At 46.2% G+C, this 14,684-nt stretch overlaps 1 protein-coding gene and 1 long non-coding RNA gene across 9 annotated transcripts in view; one reads left to right on the top strand and one right to left on the bottom strand.

Annotated features, from left to right (window-relative positions):
• The window catches only part of LOC123443959 (probable isoprenylcysteine alpha-carbonyl methylesterase ICMEL2), a 29,773-nt gene extending 15,955 nt beyond the window's left edge, over positions 1 to 13,818 (top strand). For 3 of the 7 annotated variants that reach the window (XM_045120534.1, XM_045120539.1, XR_006630896.1), the window contains exon 12: positions 4,064 to 4,313. The gene's annotated coding sequence lies outside the window, so the exon portion shown is untranslated. Of the gene's footprint in view, positions 1 to 4,063; positions 4,314 to 5,585; positions 5,674 to 5,993; positions 6,212 to 7,757; positions 8,400 to 13,774 lie in introns of those variants that run through there. The other 4 variants (XM_045120537.1, XM_045120536.1, XM_045120535.1 and 1 more) reach the window with 4 other exon arrangements.
• LOC123443960 lies at positions 1,326 to 4,070 on the bottom strand. 2 transcript variants are annotated; one of them, XR_006630898.1, is made up of 2 exons: positions 1,805 to 4,070; positions 1,326 to 1,693 (listed from the first exon to the last, which is right to left on the bottom strand). It is a non-coding gene; the product is annotated as an uncharacterized LOC123443960 (long non-coding RNA). The 2 variants fall into 2 exon arrangements; XR_006630900.1 differs by having other exon boundaries at positions 1,801 to 4,070.
• Positions 13,819 to 14,684: the final 866 nt, after the last annotated feature.

Consider the following 14,684-nt stretch of genomic DNA (forward strand, 5'->3'; position numbering starts at 1 on the left):
GGCGCTAACGACGTCGTTCCCTTCTTGAAGGCGCCGCTTTGGGAACCTTGGGGCTGGGTGGTGCTTGTGGGTGGTGGGCGATGGCGGTGGTGCAGCCCTATCCTAGCATGGATCTAAGTCCGCTGCTTGGAGATGGACTCGCGTAGGTGGAGGTTGTCGTTTGGCGTCATGGTGGCGTCGATGGCGGAGGCACCTGCCAAGGCGGTACCTCAATCTGCACTGAAGATGAACCAATGGAAGATGATGGCGGCGACACATATGAGTACGTCAGGCCGGTTTGTGCCCCTGGCCCGGTATGTGGCTCGGTCGGGGCCTCCGACTTTAGATGTTAGGCTTAGGTGAGAGGTCTGGGTATTTGGCTCAGCTTGCACCCTTTCATAGTATGGATAGGAGTAGCGGCAAATGTTGCCAAGATAGCGGATTCAGACATATTGTTGTACTACTTTGTAAGGTCCTCGGGAATAATCAATAAAATGGTCGCATGCATCTCCCAGATTGCAGAGACCGGGGGTCATCCTCCTTTTCTAAAAAAAATCTCTCATAGAACAAAATATCTTCAAATAATGTACCATCTTTAGACTCCATAATCGTACCGACCTTCACGTTAGTTACCTCAGATTTCACCACTAAAAATATATAGCCAACACTATGCTTAGCATAGCCAACGTGGTCCACAGTCTTTGGTTCAAGCTTATGCTTTTTGGTTATCAACATGTTGGCTTTTGCCAATCAGTTCCAAGTGCGCAGGTAAATGAGTGTAGTTTTTAGTTTTTTTTTTGCTTCCATTGCTTCTCATTATCCTTTGTGGGAACCTTATTCAACACATGGAATGATGTCAATATAGCCTCTCCCGCCATGCCTAGGATAATCCAATGTGTCTAAGATGGTGTTAACCAAGTTTATTAGAGTATGTTCTCTCCGCTGGCAATTCTGTTTGACTCGGGTGAATAGGGATGCCTCCTCTCATGAATAATTCCACGTTCCGCACAAAATAAATTGAACTCATTAAAAAAGTACTCTCCACCACGATCAGAGTTTGAACTCGTTTTATTTTATTTTCAAGCCAATTCTCAACTTCGGCCTTACAGATTTTTAAGTAGTGTAGAGCCTTATCCTTAGTATTCCACAAATAAACATAGCAATATCTAGTGAAATCATCTATCAATCTCAAAAGTCATGTTTTTGGCGTTAATCAATCTCAGAAGTCATCTTATTTTTATCTTTAGTCAACACATCATTCATCTCACACAGATCAAAATGTAGAGCTCTAATGGTGTCAGGTGTTGCTTTGCTTGCACACATGCATGAAACTTAGAGCCTTTCGCTAGAGTGAAACTCATGATTAAATTCATCTTAGCCGCTGCATCATACAATCGAAATTAATGTGATAAAGGCGTGAATGCCAAACCTTAGATTCATTCACACTTGAATGAATATGGTTCACGACCACATTCATATCCCTTTCGAACGAAGAATCCATATCTCGATAGGACTACTTTATTAGACTTGAATACTATCTGAAAGGCTTCTTTACATAGAAGGGAGACACTAGGGAGTTTTTTTATAGCGGGGACATGCTACACGTTCTTAAGCTGTATGATCTTCTCCTTACTAGACTCCAAATTCATCGTGCCAACATCATGAATAGAAGCATGCGTGCCATTCCCATCAAAACAAATCAATCTCGTGCGACCTGATAAGAAGTGAACAACAATATATCAACACACACATGAATATTTGCACCTGTATCAACCCACCAATCGGTAGATTGACAAACATAAAGTACAGTAAATAAATTACCTACCCAGATGCCCCATTATAATTGTTGCTTTTGGTCACATCGACAAACTTGATGTTCTGTCCTGGCTTCTTTAACTTCTGTGGGCATCTGTTGGACCAGTGTCCATCATCACTACAAGTGTTGCAGCCAGAATCTTTCTTGTTGTTCTTCTTACCCTTCTTGAAGGTAGTATTTTGCTGGACCGTGTTGTTTCCCTTGAACTTGTGAAAATTCTTCTGCACCATATTTGCACTAGAAGATCCCTCGGCCCCTTAGTCCTTTCTCTCAAATTCTGCCCAAAATTCATATGATGGATGACATCTTCAACCGAGAATTCACGTCTCAGGTGCATGGGAGAAGTAACAAAATTCCTCTGAGAAGGAAGTTTAGCAATTATGCACCCCTTGACAAAATTGTCCGATAACTCACACTTCAGGAGCTTGAGCTCCTTAGTGATGCACTGTACCTCACAAGTCTCGTCCAATACAGGACGACTATCAACCATCCTATCATGGAACTGCTCCATAGCGTACAACTCCCGTCCAGCATCGATTGCACCGAACTTAGTTTCGAGCGCATCACCAAACTCTTGGCAACCCCCATCTGCAGATATGTGTCAACTAGCTTGTCTCCGATCACACACACTCACACACACCCAGAACGGCTCCGACAAAGACGGTAGTAGCCTCCCTAAACGCCTTCTTCTTGTCAGGAGCAATCGTTTCAACTGCAGTGCCACCAACGGTCCGGAACACACTCATTGTTGTGAGCCACAAGGTAGTGTACCAGCAAATCCTTAAATCAAAAAATGCCCATAAATATAAGGTTTTTTGCTTTACTGGGCGTGTTGGCAATTTCTATTGATTTAATCCATAGATAAATCATGAACATGGCATTAACAACACGAAGCTCATACCGATATGTAAACATGTGAGCACGTACCGAACATAGAACCAAAACATCCATGAAGACATTAAATACGGCTAGCACATAAACAAGTAGATAGGGGATGGATAGATCATACCCTTCAGTAGGCCAGGACAGAGAGGCGGCGAGGGCAGTGGCTTCCTTAGCGGCCTTCTTCTGGGCAGCATCGTCAACCATGGTGTCGGTGTGGAGGAGGGAGTTGAAGCAGAGGACAGAGACAGACGAACAAGCAGTCGTGCCAAGGCGTTACTCAAAAACCTTTTCACCCTTCTCCCGGTGTAAAGTCGCAAAGGGCGGAGTTCCGGAAGCATGTTCTCCCTAACGGTCGTGCACGCGGTCGACGGATGGGATTGCCAGAAGCAACAACAATGAGTGGAACGATAGTGGCGGTTTATGCATGAGCAAGTGTCGGCTGGGGTTGCCAATGCCTCAAATATATCTGGTAGGGAGTCGCGGGCCTCGGCTTAGGCCCACAACCGAGTCAGTAGCATACCACAATCCAGCGTCTCGAATTAGTGGCACGTCCATTAGCGACTCATAATTGATCTTTAATTAATTATCCGTTTGTGACCGGCAAAAATTAAGTGCACGCATGACATAGATCTGAGCTCGGCTCGGCTCATTCACGAAACATGACGCGCCCGGGCCAGGCGTGGCAAGGCGGGCAACAGAGGAGGAGCATGTGTGTACTACTCCTCTTCTCAAGCTCCAATAGTATGTAGAAGAGAATCTCTTATAAAGAGGTCTCAACTCTACTCCGCTAGTAGTATGTTACTAAACTTTCCACCGTATCATGACACCCCACATGGGCCTTAGAGATTAACCATGAATTATTGTTATATGAGGCCAAGGCCCATCTATAATTCAACAGAAACTTATGAGTCGAAGTTACACCTTCTCAACCCCCCACCCCGTCCCCATCCCCCGCGCGCCCGTCCTTGTTTTTGAAGTTGTGTACTTTGTATCACCCACAGAGGCTTGTAATCACCTGATCTGCAATGTTCTAATTTGTGTCAAACACGAAACTAGAAGGTCACTATATGGGTAATATAAAAGTTGGTTTAGAAAGTATTTTTTGTTATTATTTTGAAATGCATCATGGTAATTTCGGAAGTGCCCACCTTTGACTTTTCTGTTTATAACTTACCAAGTGTGCGTTCTTCTAATTTTTGGATAAGTGTGGCTAGTCATTCATACAGTGTTACTTTTTCTGACATCATCAGCGTTTATGGTGATTGGTTGTGTGACTCTTTGAAAGTTCTGTGTTCTGAAATTTCTGTTCGTTTGAAGATCATGATAATCGTTTGTCATGTACTCCTATTACTGTTGGCATAATGGGTTTTGCTTATTTTTTAGACGACACCGCGGAGATGATGATTCTTAGGATCTCGTGCATGGTGTTTGTGTTATTGTATTTGCCAATCGAATCCGAACAAACACACGTAAAATGGGAGAATGCAGTGAAACATCAAGCAGGATAAGATGAAGCAGATGGCAGAACTACACGTCTTATTTGTAATATTCGTCACATGGATTGTGCGCACACCCTGTGTAGGCATGATCAATATCATGGGAGACAGAGGAAGGGAAAGGCAGGATTCATATATAATTCATAGCACCATGGAGATAGCTATGCAAGCTCCGTTCTCCTGCTGCCGTTGTCAGTTTTTTGCTGCTGCTGGCTTGGTGCTCTTGACCTGCTGTCATTTGAAAACACACCAAATCATTAGGGAAAGAGCATGCAAGGTGAAGGTTATAAGGACCTCAATATAACACCAGCTGCAGGTTATACCCTCTTCTTAGGCTCCCGTGGCTTTGACTCAGCCTTCTTGATGCCGCCCTTGGCGGCTGCTGGCTTGGTCGCCGTGTTACTGAGCTTTGCAGGCCCCTTAGTGGCACTAACCTTGGTAGGCTCCTTGGCCTGCCCTTCAAGTCCGGTTGGCTTCACGGCCTTCAGGGATGCCATTCTTATATGCTGCTCTGTTCCGGCACTGGAAGGCTCAGAAGCTTAAGCTGTCGTGCACTTGATGAACTGGGAATAGATGGACCAAGGTATTTATAGGCCGCTTCTTGGGTCTCCCAAGCGTGCAGAGTACAAATCCTCCATGAAGCAAGAATAAAGGCGTCCTGAATTATTGTAGCAAGTGATTGACGGCACGGTGCAGCTGGATGCTTTCTTACAGAATTGGATGCCTTGTAGTCTGGTAGGAGGTGCAACATACCGGACGTGAAGTTTGCCATTCGAAATGTTAGGTATATTATTCCCTGAGTCATTAACGCACAATGGCACCAAGAAGGTTCCGAAGGATAAAATCTACAAGAAGGTTTGCTGCCTGGTTTCTGTTAATGTGTGGATGATCTCCCCCTCCGACCTAGGGGACTCGGCATATAGCTTGTGTTGCGTTTGGCAAGCTGCCATGGCGTCTTTTTTTTACTTTTGCTGATTCTATGGGATTTATAACAATTTAGTTGCATGTGTCCCTGAGAAGGTATGAGGACATGAGGGGTTATGTTAGGATGTTGAATTAGTGAGTACCTTGTACTCTGTTTCGCAGTTTTTTTGGGGGGACTCTGATTCGTAGTTGATTGTGCTAGATAATACCCTGCAAGTTGTTGCGGAATATTTTACTTCCTCTGTTCCTAAATAATTGTATTGGAGGAGGACGACTCTAGTGCTCCTCAATTACAATTATTTAGGAACGGAGGGAGTACAATGTATTTTGATGATATTCGATTGTATTGAATATGAATATTCAGAGAACAATATGACAGCTAATAGTTAAAATATGTATGTATTATTGTGTTTGACTATTGTATATAGTTGTTAAAGCAACTCTAGCAGACCTATGATATCAAGACCCATATTCCACATTTACAGGTTGCAAAAAATGATTTTTACGGGCTGGCGAGGGCCGCAACAGAACGTCGTAGAACTGAATATTTTGTTTTACAACTCCGTGATGCGGCCCTAAAAATGTGGTATTGGCTGGATTTGACTCAAATATGATATATTAAACATAAGATTGAATATCTAAATCATAATACAACAATCATTTAGATTAGAATAATTATTCAAATCACTGAAATAATTTAATAATTAAATAAAAAATTGTTCTGAATACAATAATGATGCAAATCACACATGAATTAAATGAAATGAATGGAAAAATGACAGAAATTACTGTTTATGCATTTATCAAGTTGTTCAATGAGATCCTCCTGAAGTTGATAGTGGGTATTTGTGTCCTTAATTTGTCAGTATGTCTAAAAAAATGTTTATATGCAGTCAAGGTCTCTAGCTGGTTTCACACAGCTATCAACATTATCGGAAGAATTTCAAGTTCATGTCCCTCTCATCTTTAAGGATAATGTTGTGAAGAATCACGTAGCAATTCATGATGTTCTTCAGGGTTCGTTTGTCCCAAAAATGAGCAGGACCGCAAAACAGTAAATCTTGATTGCAAAACCTCAAAAGCTTTTTAAATATCTTTTCAAGCAACCTTTTGTACTTTTGCAAATTCAACATGCTTCCTAGTACTTGGTTTTTTATACTCTTAATAAATATACACCAAAAAGATAAATACCATCTGCAAGATAGTATTCCTTGATGCACTCATGCTCATTGACCATGTAGTTGTAAGCATGAGCATCACCACTAGCAAGTCTAGCAAATAAATAAAACAATTGCGACACATTGATATTATTGAGAGTATCCGGCATACAAAAAAGAACATCCATAAATCCTTGAATGCTACGGCTTCTAGCATAATTGTTGCATCATGAGACTTGTCACAATACTGCCCGTGCCATGTCTTCGGGCAGTTTTTCTAAGTCCAATGCATTCAATCAACGCTTCCTAGCATACCAGGCCAACCTCTCCTCTCACTTGTTGTCATCAACTTTTTGTGTCTTCTTCGTCGGGTGTATGAAGATAGACAGGTCCAAATCTATGCACTAACTCTATTGTAGTATCTTCGTCAATGCGAAGATATTCGTCGGCATAGTCAACCGGAACGCCATATGCAATCATTCGCATAGTTGTTGAGATTTTTTGATATGCGCTAAAACCCTTCAAGCCAGTGGCGTTTCTTCTTTGAGTAAAAACCCGAATTTGCCTCGCAAGCTTGCACTAAATTTATGAAGAGGGATCGACACATTCGATACCTTCTCCGAAAGAGGTGCGGCAGATACGTTGGATTCTCCGTGAAGTAGTCTTGCATGAGCATCTCGTTTTCAAGATGGCGGTTGCGAGGGATGTACAGGCGGCCGACGGTTGATCCTGGCTGTCTCTTTCGGTTCCAATCCTCGTGCTTCTTCATGGCGGGCACCATCACCATCATTTGTCATCGATGTCTCTCGAGCAGCGACTCTATGTCCGAGTCGTCCGACGAGTATGAATTCTCGAGCAAAAACTCCTCGCAATGGCTCAAATCCATGTACAAAATGGCACACCCGAGCTCGCATGAACGAATTTCCTTCGTCAAATCAACCGCTACATCGAACTAGAAAAGGGCACGAAATGACTGACCGCCGGTGGGCTGGGGACGACCGCAAACTCTTGAATTCGAGGTGGAGGCGGGCCGGCGGCGGCTCCGCCGTAGATCTGTGTCGGCGGGCATCCGGGGGCGACGAGGCGGCGCGATGGAGCGGGGTGTGGAGCGGTCTGGCAACGTGATTCTGGTGACGGATATGGTCGAAATCGCAGGCGACGACGGTGCTGGGTGGTTAGGGAATGGGAAGGGGAACAAGCGCGGGCTAAAATGTCGCTCTTGCCAACCGCTTTCGCGAGATACATGGCGTCGTCGGGGCGAGGGGAAAACTGTGTATTCTCGACTCAGAGGGGCAATTTTATTGCGCCATTTAAAATTTTGTAAGGGTCAGCCGCATCTACGGCAACCGCGTTTACGGGGTCTGTCCGAGACACTTTTTCACCGCAAAATTATAAAATGACAATTATTTTGCGGATCGGGAAGATATAAGGGGTCTAGTAGAGTTGCTCTTAAATAGTTACTTATAGCATTAAATATCTCATGCATGTTTGCATGTTTAGGTGAAACTTTTGTACCCATGATAGCATATTGAGGGGAACCTTTCTGTGACATCCTTACTTGATGGGAGAAATAGGTCAGTGAGGTCTAGTTATTTATTAAATATCTTATGCATGTATGCATGTTAATATGAAACCTTTTTTATGCATGACCATATATTGAGATGAATCAATTTTATTGTATGTTGATTGATGAGGTGATATGCTTATATGTTGAGAAAAAATGTTTGTGAGGCTAACTATTTAGATATATATTTTCCAATTTCCTTGAAAGAAAGTCAAACGTGTGTAAGTTGGAAAAGTCTCTAAATCTACTCACTGATTTTTGCATCTCGTAAACCCCCTCCTCTACACGCCATGTGTCCGCGTGAGAAGGCCCACCGCTTCCCTAACTTTATCTCTCAGGACGAAGCTGCCTCCTCCACACATTGCTTCTTTTCTTCCCCCTTCCAATCTCATTTATCCGGACAACCAAAGGAGAGAACCCATGGCGAAGACCACCATAGCCGCAAGAAAATCGATAGGGGCTGCCACCGGTCGCCGTCTTGATGCATCCTCCGTCCAACTTCATCAATGTTTGAAATTAGAGGGGATAACACAACCACATCACTCCTGCATCCTCGTCACCGGGTGCAGCTGCAAAAAGAAGAAGGCGACGCCGGCCACCACACCAACATGCAAGGTCGATGGAGGGCGACTACGGCCATCTCAGTTGCATGGCTCTGGTGTGCCCCGTCGCGTCTGCAACCCCTATGTTTTGCAGCAGCACCTGTTGGCCAAATAAGCCATGACGGACTCTGTGGCTGGGGTGCGCACCAGGGCGCGTCGGGTGCAGCGAGTCCACGGCTGGCTTGTGCGTAGGTTAGTGTGTGCATGCACGGGTGTGTGGCCGTGTCGTAGGTGTGTGGGTCGCCAGCCTGTTGGCGAGCCGCGCGGTGATCGCGAGCGATGTGTTGAGCCCGAGCGTGAACCGAGACGCGTTGGTGCGCATCGTGGGTGCGAGCGGAGCAAGCGGATCGCGGGGCGAGCGAGTGGAGGCGTGGGTGTGTGCCCTGGCGTCAGGAAAAATCCCCACTGTGTCTCTGCGCTCTCCACTTCTTCTTCCTTCGGCTGTTCCGACAAGAGAGAGGTTTCACAGAGCACGGAGGGACGCTGCGGTAACAACAATTGGCATCAGAGCCTTGAGCAGGGATCGCCGGCGGCCATGACCCTGGTTCCGTACGGAGGCGGCGGCGGTGGCGCGATGTCGCCGCCGGTCCCGCCGTTGACGCCATCGAACTACACTCCCTAGGCGATCAAGGTGGAAGCGTTCCTTGATGCCCAGGGGCTGTGGTGCGTGGTTGCTACGGCGGAGGATGCGGCTGTTGACGCCGGTAGTGTTGGAAATATGCCCTAGAGGCAATAATAAAGTTGTTATTATTATATTTCCAGTTCTATTATTCATGCTATGATTGTATTAACCGGAAACCGTAATACATGTGTGAATATATAGATCACAATGTGTCCCTAGTGAGCCTCTAGTTGGCTAGCTCGTTGATCAATAGATGATCATGGTTTCCTGATCATGAATATTTGATGTCATTGATAACGGGATCACATCATTGGGGAATGATGTGATGGACAAGACCCAATCCTAAGCATAGCACTAGATCGTGTTGTTCGTGTGCTGAAGCTTTTCTAATGTCAAGTATCATTTTCTTAGACCGTGAGATTGTGCAACTCCCGGATACCGTAGGAGTGCTTTGGGTGTACCAAACATCACAACGTAACTGTGTGATTATAAAGGTGCACTACGGGTATCTCCAAAAGTGTCTGTTCGGTTGTACGAATCGTGACCGGGATCTCCCTGTGACGGAGAGGTATCTCTCGGCCCACTCGGTAATCCATCATCATATTAAGCTCAGTGTGACTAAGGAGTTAGCCACGGGATGATGTGTTACGAAACGAGTAAAGAGACTTGCCGGTAACGAGATTGAACAAGGTATGGGGATATCGACGATCGAATCTCGGGCAAGTATCATACCGGTAGACAAAGGGAATTGCATACGGGATTGATTGAATCCTTGACATCGTGGTTCATCCGATAAGATCATCGTGGAACATGTGGGAACCAACATGGATATCCAGACCCCGTTATTGGTTATCGACCAAAGAGGTGTCTCGGTCATGTCTGCATGCTTCCCGGACCCGTAGGGTCTACGCAATTAAGGTTCGATGACGCTAGGGTTATAGGGAAATAGTGTATGTGATTACCGAAGGTTGTTCGGAGTCCCGGATGAGATCCCAGACGTCACGAGGAGTTCCGGAATGGTCCAGAGGTAAAGATTGATATATAGGAAGTGAGGATTTGGTCACCGGAATTGTTTCGGGCGACACCGACAATGTACCGGGACCATCGGAAGGGTTCCGGGGGTCCACCGGCAAGGGCCACCAGCCCCAAAGTGCTCCATGGGCTAAGAGCATCTCTAGTAGAACCCTCAAACCCTTAAATCTAAAACCAGTTTTAAGGGTTGAGAATTGGCCATTTTTGACACTTTTAAGGGTTGAAAAACAGGGGCAAAGACTAGAACCCTCAAACCCAACCCTTATAACGGAATATTCTTGCGGATCGACGAGGAGAGCTCGAGCGGCCTCTTGTTGCGGGAGGCGGAGGGCGCGGGGGGTGGCGGAGGCGGCTGGGGAGGTCGAGGCGGGCGGGAGGCGGAGACGGCGGCTGGGAGGCCGAGGCGGGCGGCAGCGGCGGAGGTCGAGGAGGTAGCGGCGACAGGGGAGGTCGAGGCGGGCGACGGCCGGGGAGGTTGAGGCGGGCGGGGGGGGGGGGGGGGGGCGAGACAGCGGCGGCGTCTCGGGAAGTGGAGGGGAGGCATCCGGGGGCGGGACGGCGGCAGCGGCGGTCGGAGAGGAGGCCGGCGTGGGCGCGGGAGGTAGTTGGGATGGGAAATTTCCCTCCCACGCTAGGATGGAACGGTTTAAGGGTTGGGGTAGACTTTGCTCCCCAACCCTCACTTCTACAGATCGGGAGAGGGTTTGAGGGTTGGACCTCTAAACTTTTTTACGGGTTTAGGGGTTTAAGGGTTCTAGTCTACGCTGTTTTTTCGACGAAAACTGTAAAAAAGCAGTTATTTTTAAGGGTTTAAGGGTTTGAGGGCTCTACTAGAGATGCTCTAAGAGTGGGAGGGAACCAGCCCATATGTGGGCTGGTGTGCCTCCACAAGAGGCCCAAGGCGCAGCAAGGGTGGGGAGGGGCAAACCCTAGGCGTGGGAGGCCACTTTAGGCCTCAAAGGCCGACCCTAGGGCGCTCCACCCCTTGGCCGCCGCCCTCCTTGGCCCTTAGGGCTGCCGCACCCTTTAGGGTGGGAACCTCCTCCCTCTCCTCCTATATATAGCGGAGGGTTTTAGCCTTTTGGAGACACACAATTGATCTCTCTACGGCGCAACCATACTCCTCCTCCTCCTCGTCCTCCGTAGTGCTTAGCGAAGCCCTGCTGGAGTGCCACGTAGCTCCATCGTCACCACGCCCTCGTGCTGCCGGAGTTCTCCCTCAACCTCTCCCTCCTTCTTGCTGGATCAAGGCGTGGGATACTTCACCGGGATGCATGTGTGTTGAACGCGGAGGCACCGTCATTCGGTGCATAGATAGGAATCCACCGCGATCTGAATGACTTCGAGTACGACTCCATCAACCGCGTTCTAGCAACGCTTCCGCTTAGCGATCTTCAAAGGTATGAAGATGCTCTACCCCTTTGCTCGTTGCTGGTTTCGCCATAGATAGATCCTTGCATGGCGTAGGATTTTTTTTTGAAATTATTACGACCCCCAACAGTGGTATCAGAGCCAAGGTTCTATGCGTAGATTCTATGCACGGATAGAACACAAAAGTTGTGGGCGCTGATTTGTCAATTTGCTTGCCGTTACTAGTCTTATCTTGGTTCGGCGGCATCGTGGGATGAAGCGGCCCGGACCGACTTTACATGTACTCTTACGTGAGAGTGGTTCCACCGACTCACATGCACTAGTTGCATAAGGTGTCTAGCGGGTGTGTATCTCTCCCATTTTAGTCAGATCGGATTCGATGAAGAGGGTCCTTATGAAGGGTAAATAGCATTGGCATATCAAAATTGTGGCTGTCACGTAGGTAAGAAACGTTCTTGCTAGAAACCCTAACCAGCCACGTAAAACTTGCAACAACAAGTAGAGGACATCTAACTTGTTTTTGCAGGTTATGCTATGTGATGTGATATGGCCAAGAGGAAGTGATGTTACATATGTGATGTATGAGATTGATCATGTTCTTGTAATAGGATTCACGACTTGCATGTCGATGAGTAAGACAACCAGCAGGAGCCATAGGAGTTGTCTTAATTTATTGTATGAGATGCAATGCTATATTGATTACTTTACTTTATCGCTAACGATTAGCTACAGTAGTAGAAGTAATATTTGGCATGACGACTCCACGGAGACACAATGATGGAGATCATGGTGTCGTGCGGGTGACAATGATGATCATGGTGCCCCGAAGATGGAGATCAAAGGAGCAAGATGAAATTGGCCATATCATGTCACTATATGATTGCATGTGATGTTTATCATGTTTTACATCTTATTGCTTAGAACGACGGTAGCAAAGATAAGATGATCCCTCATAAAATTTCGAGATATGTATTCCCCTAAGTATGCACCGCTGCGAAGGTTCGTTGTTTCGAAGCACCACGTGTTGATCGGGTGTGATAGATCCTAACATTCGCATACAACAGGTGTAAGCCAGTTTACACACGTAGAACACTTAGGTTGACTCGACGAGCCTAGCATGTACAGACATGGCCTCGAATACGGGAGACCGAAAGGTCGAACATGAGTCGTATGGTTGATACGATCAACATAGATATGCTCACCATTGATGACTAGTCCGTCTCACGTGATGATCGGACATGGACTAGTCGACGTGGATCGTGTCCTTTGGATGACTAGAGGGATGTCGATCTAAGTGGGAGTTCATTAGTAATTTGACTAGATGAACTTAATTATCATGAACTTAGTCTAAAATTGTCTTTACAAATATTGTAGATCCAATGGCCAACGCAAATGTCTCATTCAACTTCAACGCGTTCCTAGAGAAAACCAAGCTGAAAGATGATGGGAGCAACTATGCGGATTGGGCTCGTAACTTAAAGCTCACCCCAATGCTGCCAAGAAGGCATATGTCCTTACTGCACTACTAGGTGATCCTCCCATTCCCGCGGCAGACCAGGACGTTAGGAACACCTGGCAGTCGCGGAGTGATGACTACTCTCTCGTTTAGTGCGGCATGCTTTACAGTTTAGAACCGGGGCTCCAAAGGCGTTTTGAGCAACACGAAGCATATGATATGTTCGAGGAGCTGAAACTTGTTTTTCAAGCTCATGCTCGGGTCGAGAGATCTGAAGTCTCTGACAAGTTCTTTAGTTGTAAGATGGAGGAGAATAGTTCTGCCAGTGAGCACATGCTCAGAATGTCTGGGTTGCACAAACGCTTGACTCAGCTGGGAGTTGAACTTCTGGATGATGCGGTCATTGACAGAATCCTCCAGTCGCTTCCACCTAGCTACACATGCTTTGTGATGAATTACAACATGCAAGGGATGGAAAAGACTATTCCCAAGTTGTATTCAATGCTGAAATCTGCGGAGGTAGAAATCAAGAAAGAGCATCAAATGTTGATGGTCAATAAGACCACCAGTTTCAAGAAGGGCAAGGGTAAGAAAAGCTTCAAGAAAGACGACAAAGCAGTTGCCGCACCGGGTAAGCCAGTTGCCGGGAAGAAGTCAAAGAAAGGACCCAAGCCTGAGACTGAGTGTTATTACTGCAAGGGAACCAGTCAGTGGAAGCGGAATTGCCCCAAGTACTTAGCGGACAAGAAGGCCGGTGACGTCAAAGATATATGTGATATACTTGTTATTGATGTGTACCTTACCAGCGCTCGTGGTAGCTCCTGGGTATTTGGTACCGGTGTTGTTGCTCATATTTGCAACTCTAAGCAGGAACTGTGGAACAAGCGTAGGCTGGCTAAGGACGAGGTGACGATGCGCGTCGGGAATGGTTCCAAGGTCGATGTGATCGCCGTCGGCACACTACCTCTACATCTACCTTCGGGATTAGTTATAAACCTTAATAATTTTTATTTAGTACCAGCTTTGAGCATGAACGTTGTATCGGGATCTCGGCTGATGCAAGATGGCTACTCATTTAAATTTGAGAATAATGGTTGTTCTATTTGTATGAGTGGTATGTTTTATGGTCATGCCCCGCTGGTAAATGGTTTATTCCTGATGAATCTCGATCGTGATGATACACATATTCATAGTGTGAGTACAGATGTAAGGTTGGTATTGATAGTCCCACATACTTGTGGCACTGCCGCCTTGGTCATATCGGCGTAAAGCGCATGAAGAAACTTCATACTGATGGACTTTTGGAGTCTCTTGATTTCGAATCATTTGACACATGCGAGCCGTGCCTCATGGGAAAGATGACCAAGACACCGTTCTCCGGAACAATGAAGCGAGCGACCAACTTATTGGAAAAAATACATACCGATGGATGCGGACTAATGAGCGTTGAAGTTTGCGGAGGCTATCATTATGTTCTCACCCTCACTGATGATTTGAGTAGATATGGGTATGTCTACTTAATGAAGCATAAATCTGAAATCTTTGAAAAGTTCAAGGAATTTCAGAGTGAGGTGGAGAATCAACGTGACAAGAAAATAAAGTTCTTACGATCCGATCGTGGAGGAGAATATTTGAGTCACGAGTTTGGCACGCACCTAAGGAAATGTGGAATTGTTTCACAACTCACGCCGCCTGGCATGCCGCAGCGTAATGGTGTGTCTAAACATCGTAATTGCACTCTATTGGATATGGTACGATCTATGATGTCTCTTACTGATTT

The sequence above is a fragment of the Hordeum vulgare genome, chromosome 3H, assembly GCF_904849725.1.
Source record: "Hordeum vulgare subsp. vulgare chromosome 3H, MorexV3_pseudomolecules_assembly, whole genome shotgun sequence".
NCBI lineage: Eukaryota > Viridiplantae > Streptophyta > Magnoliopsida > Poales > Poaceae > Hordeum > Hordeum vulgare.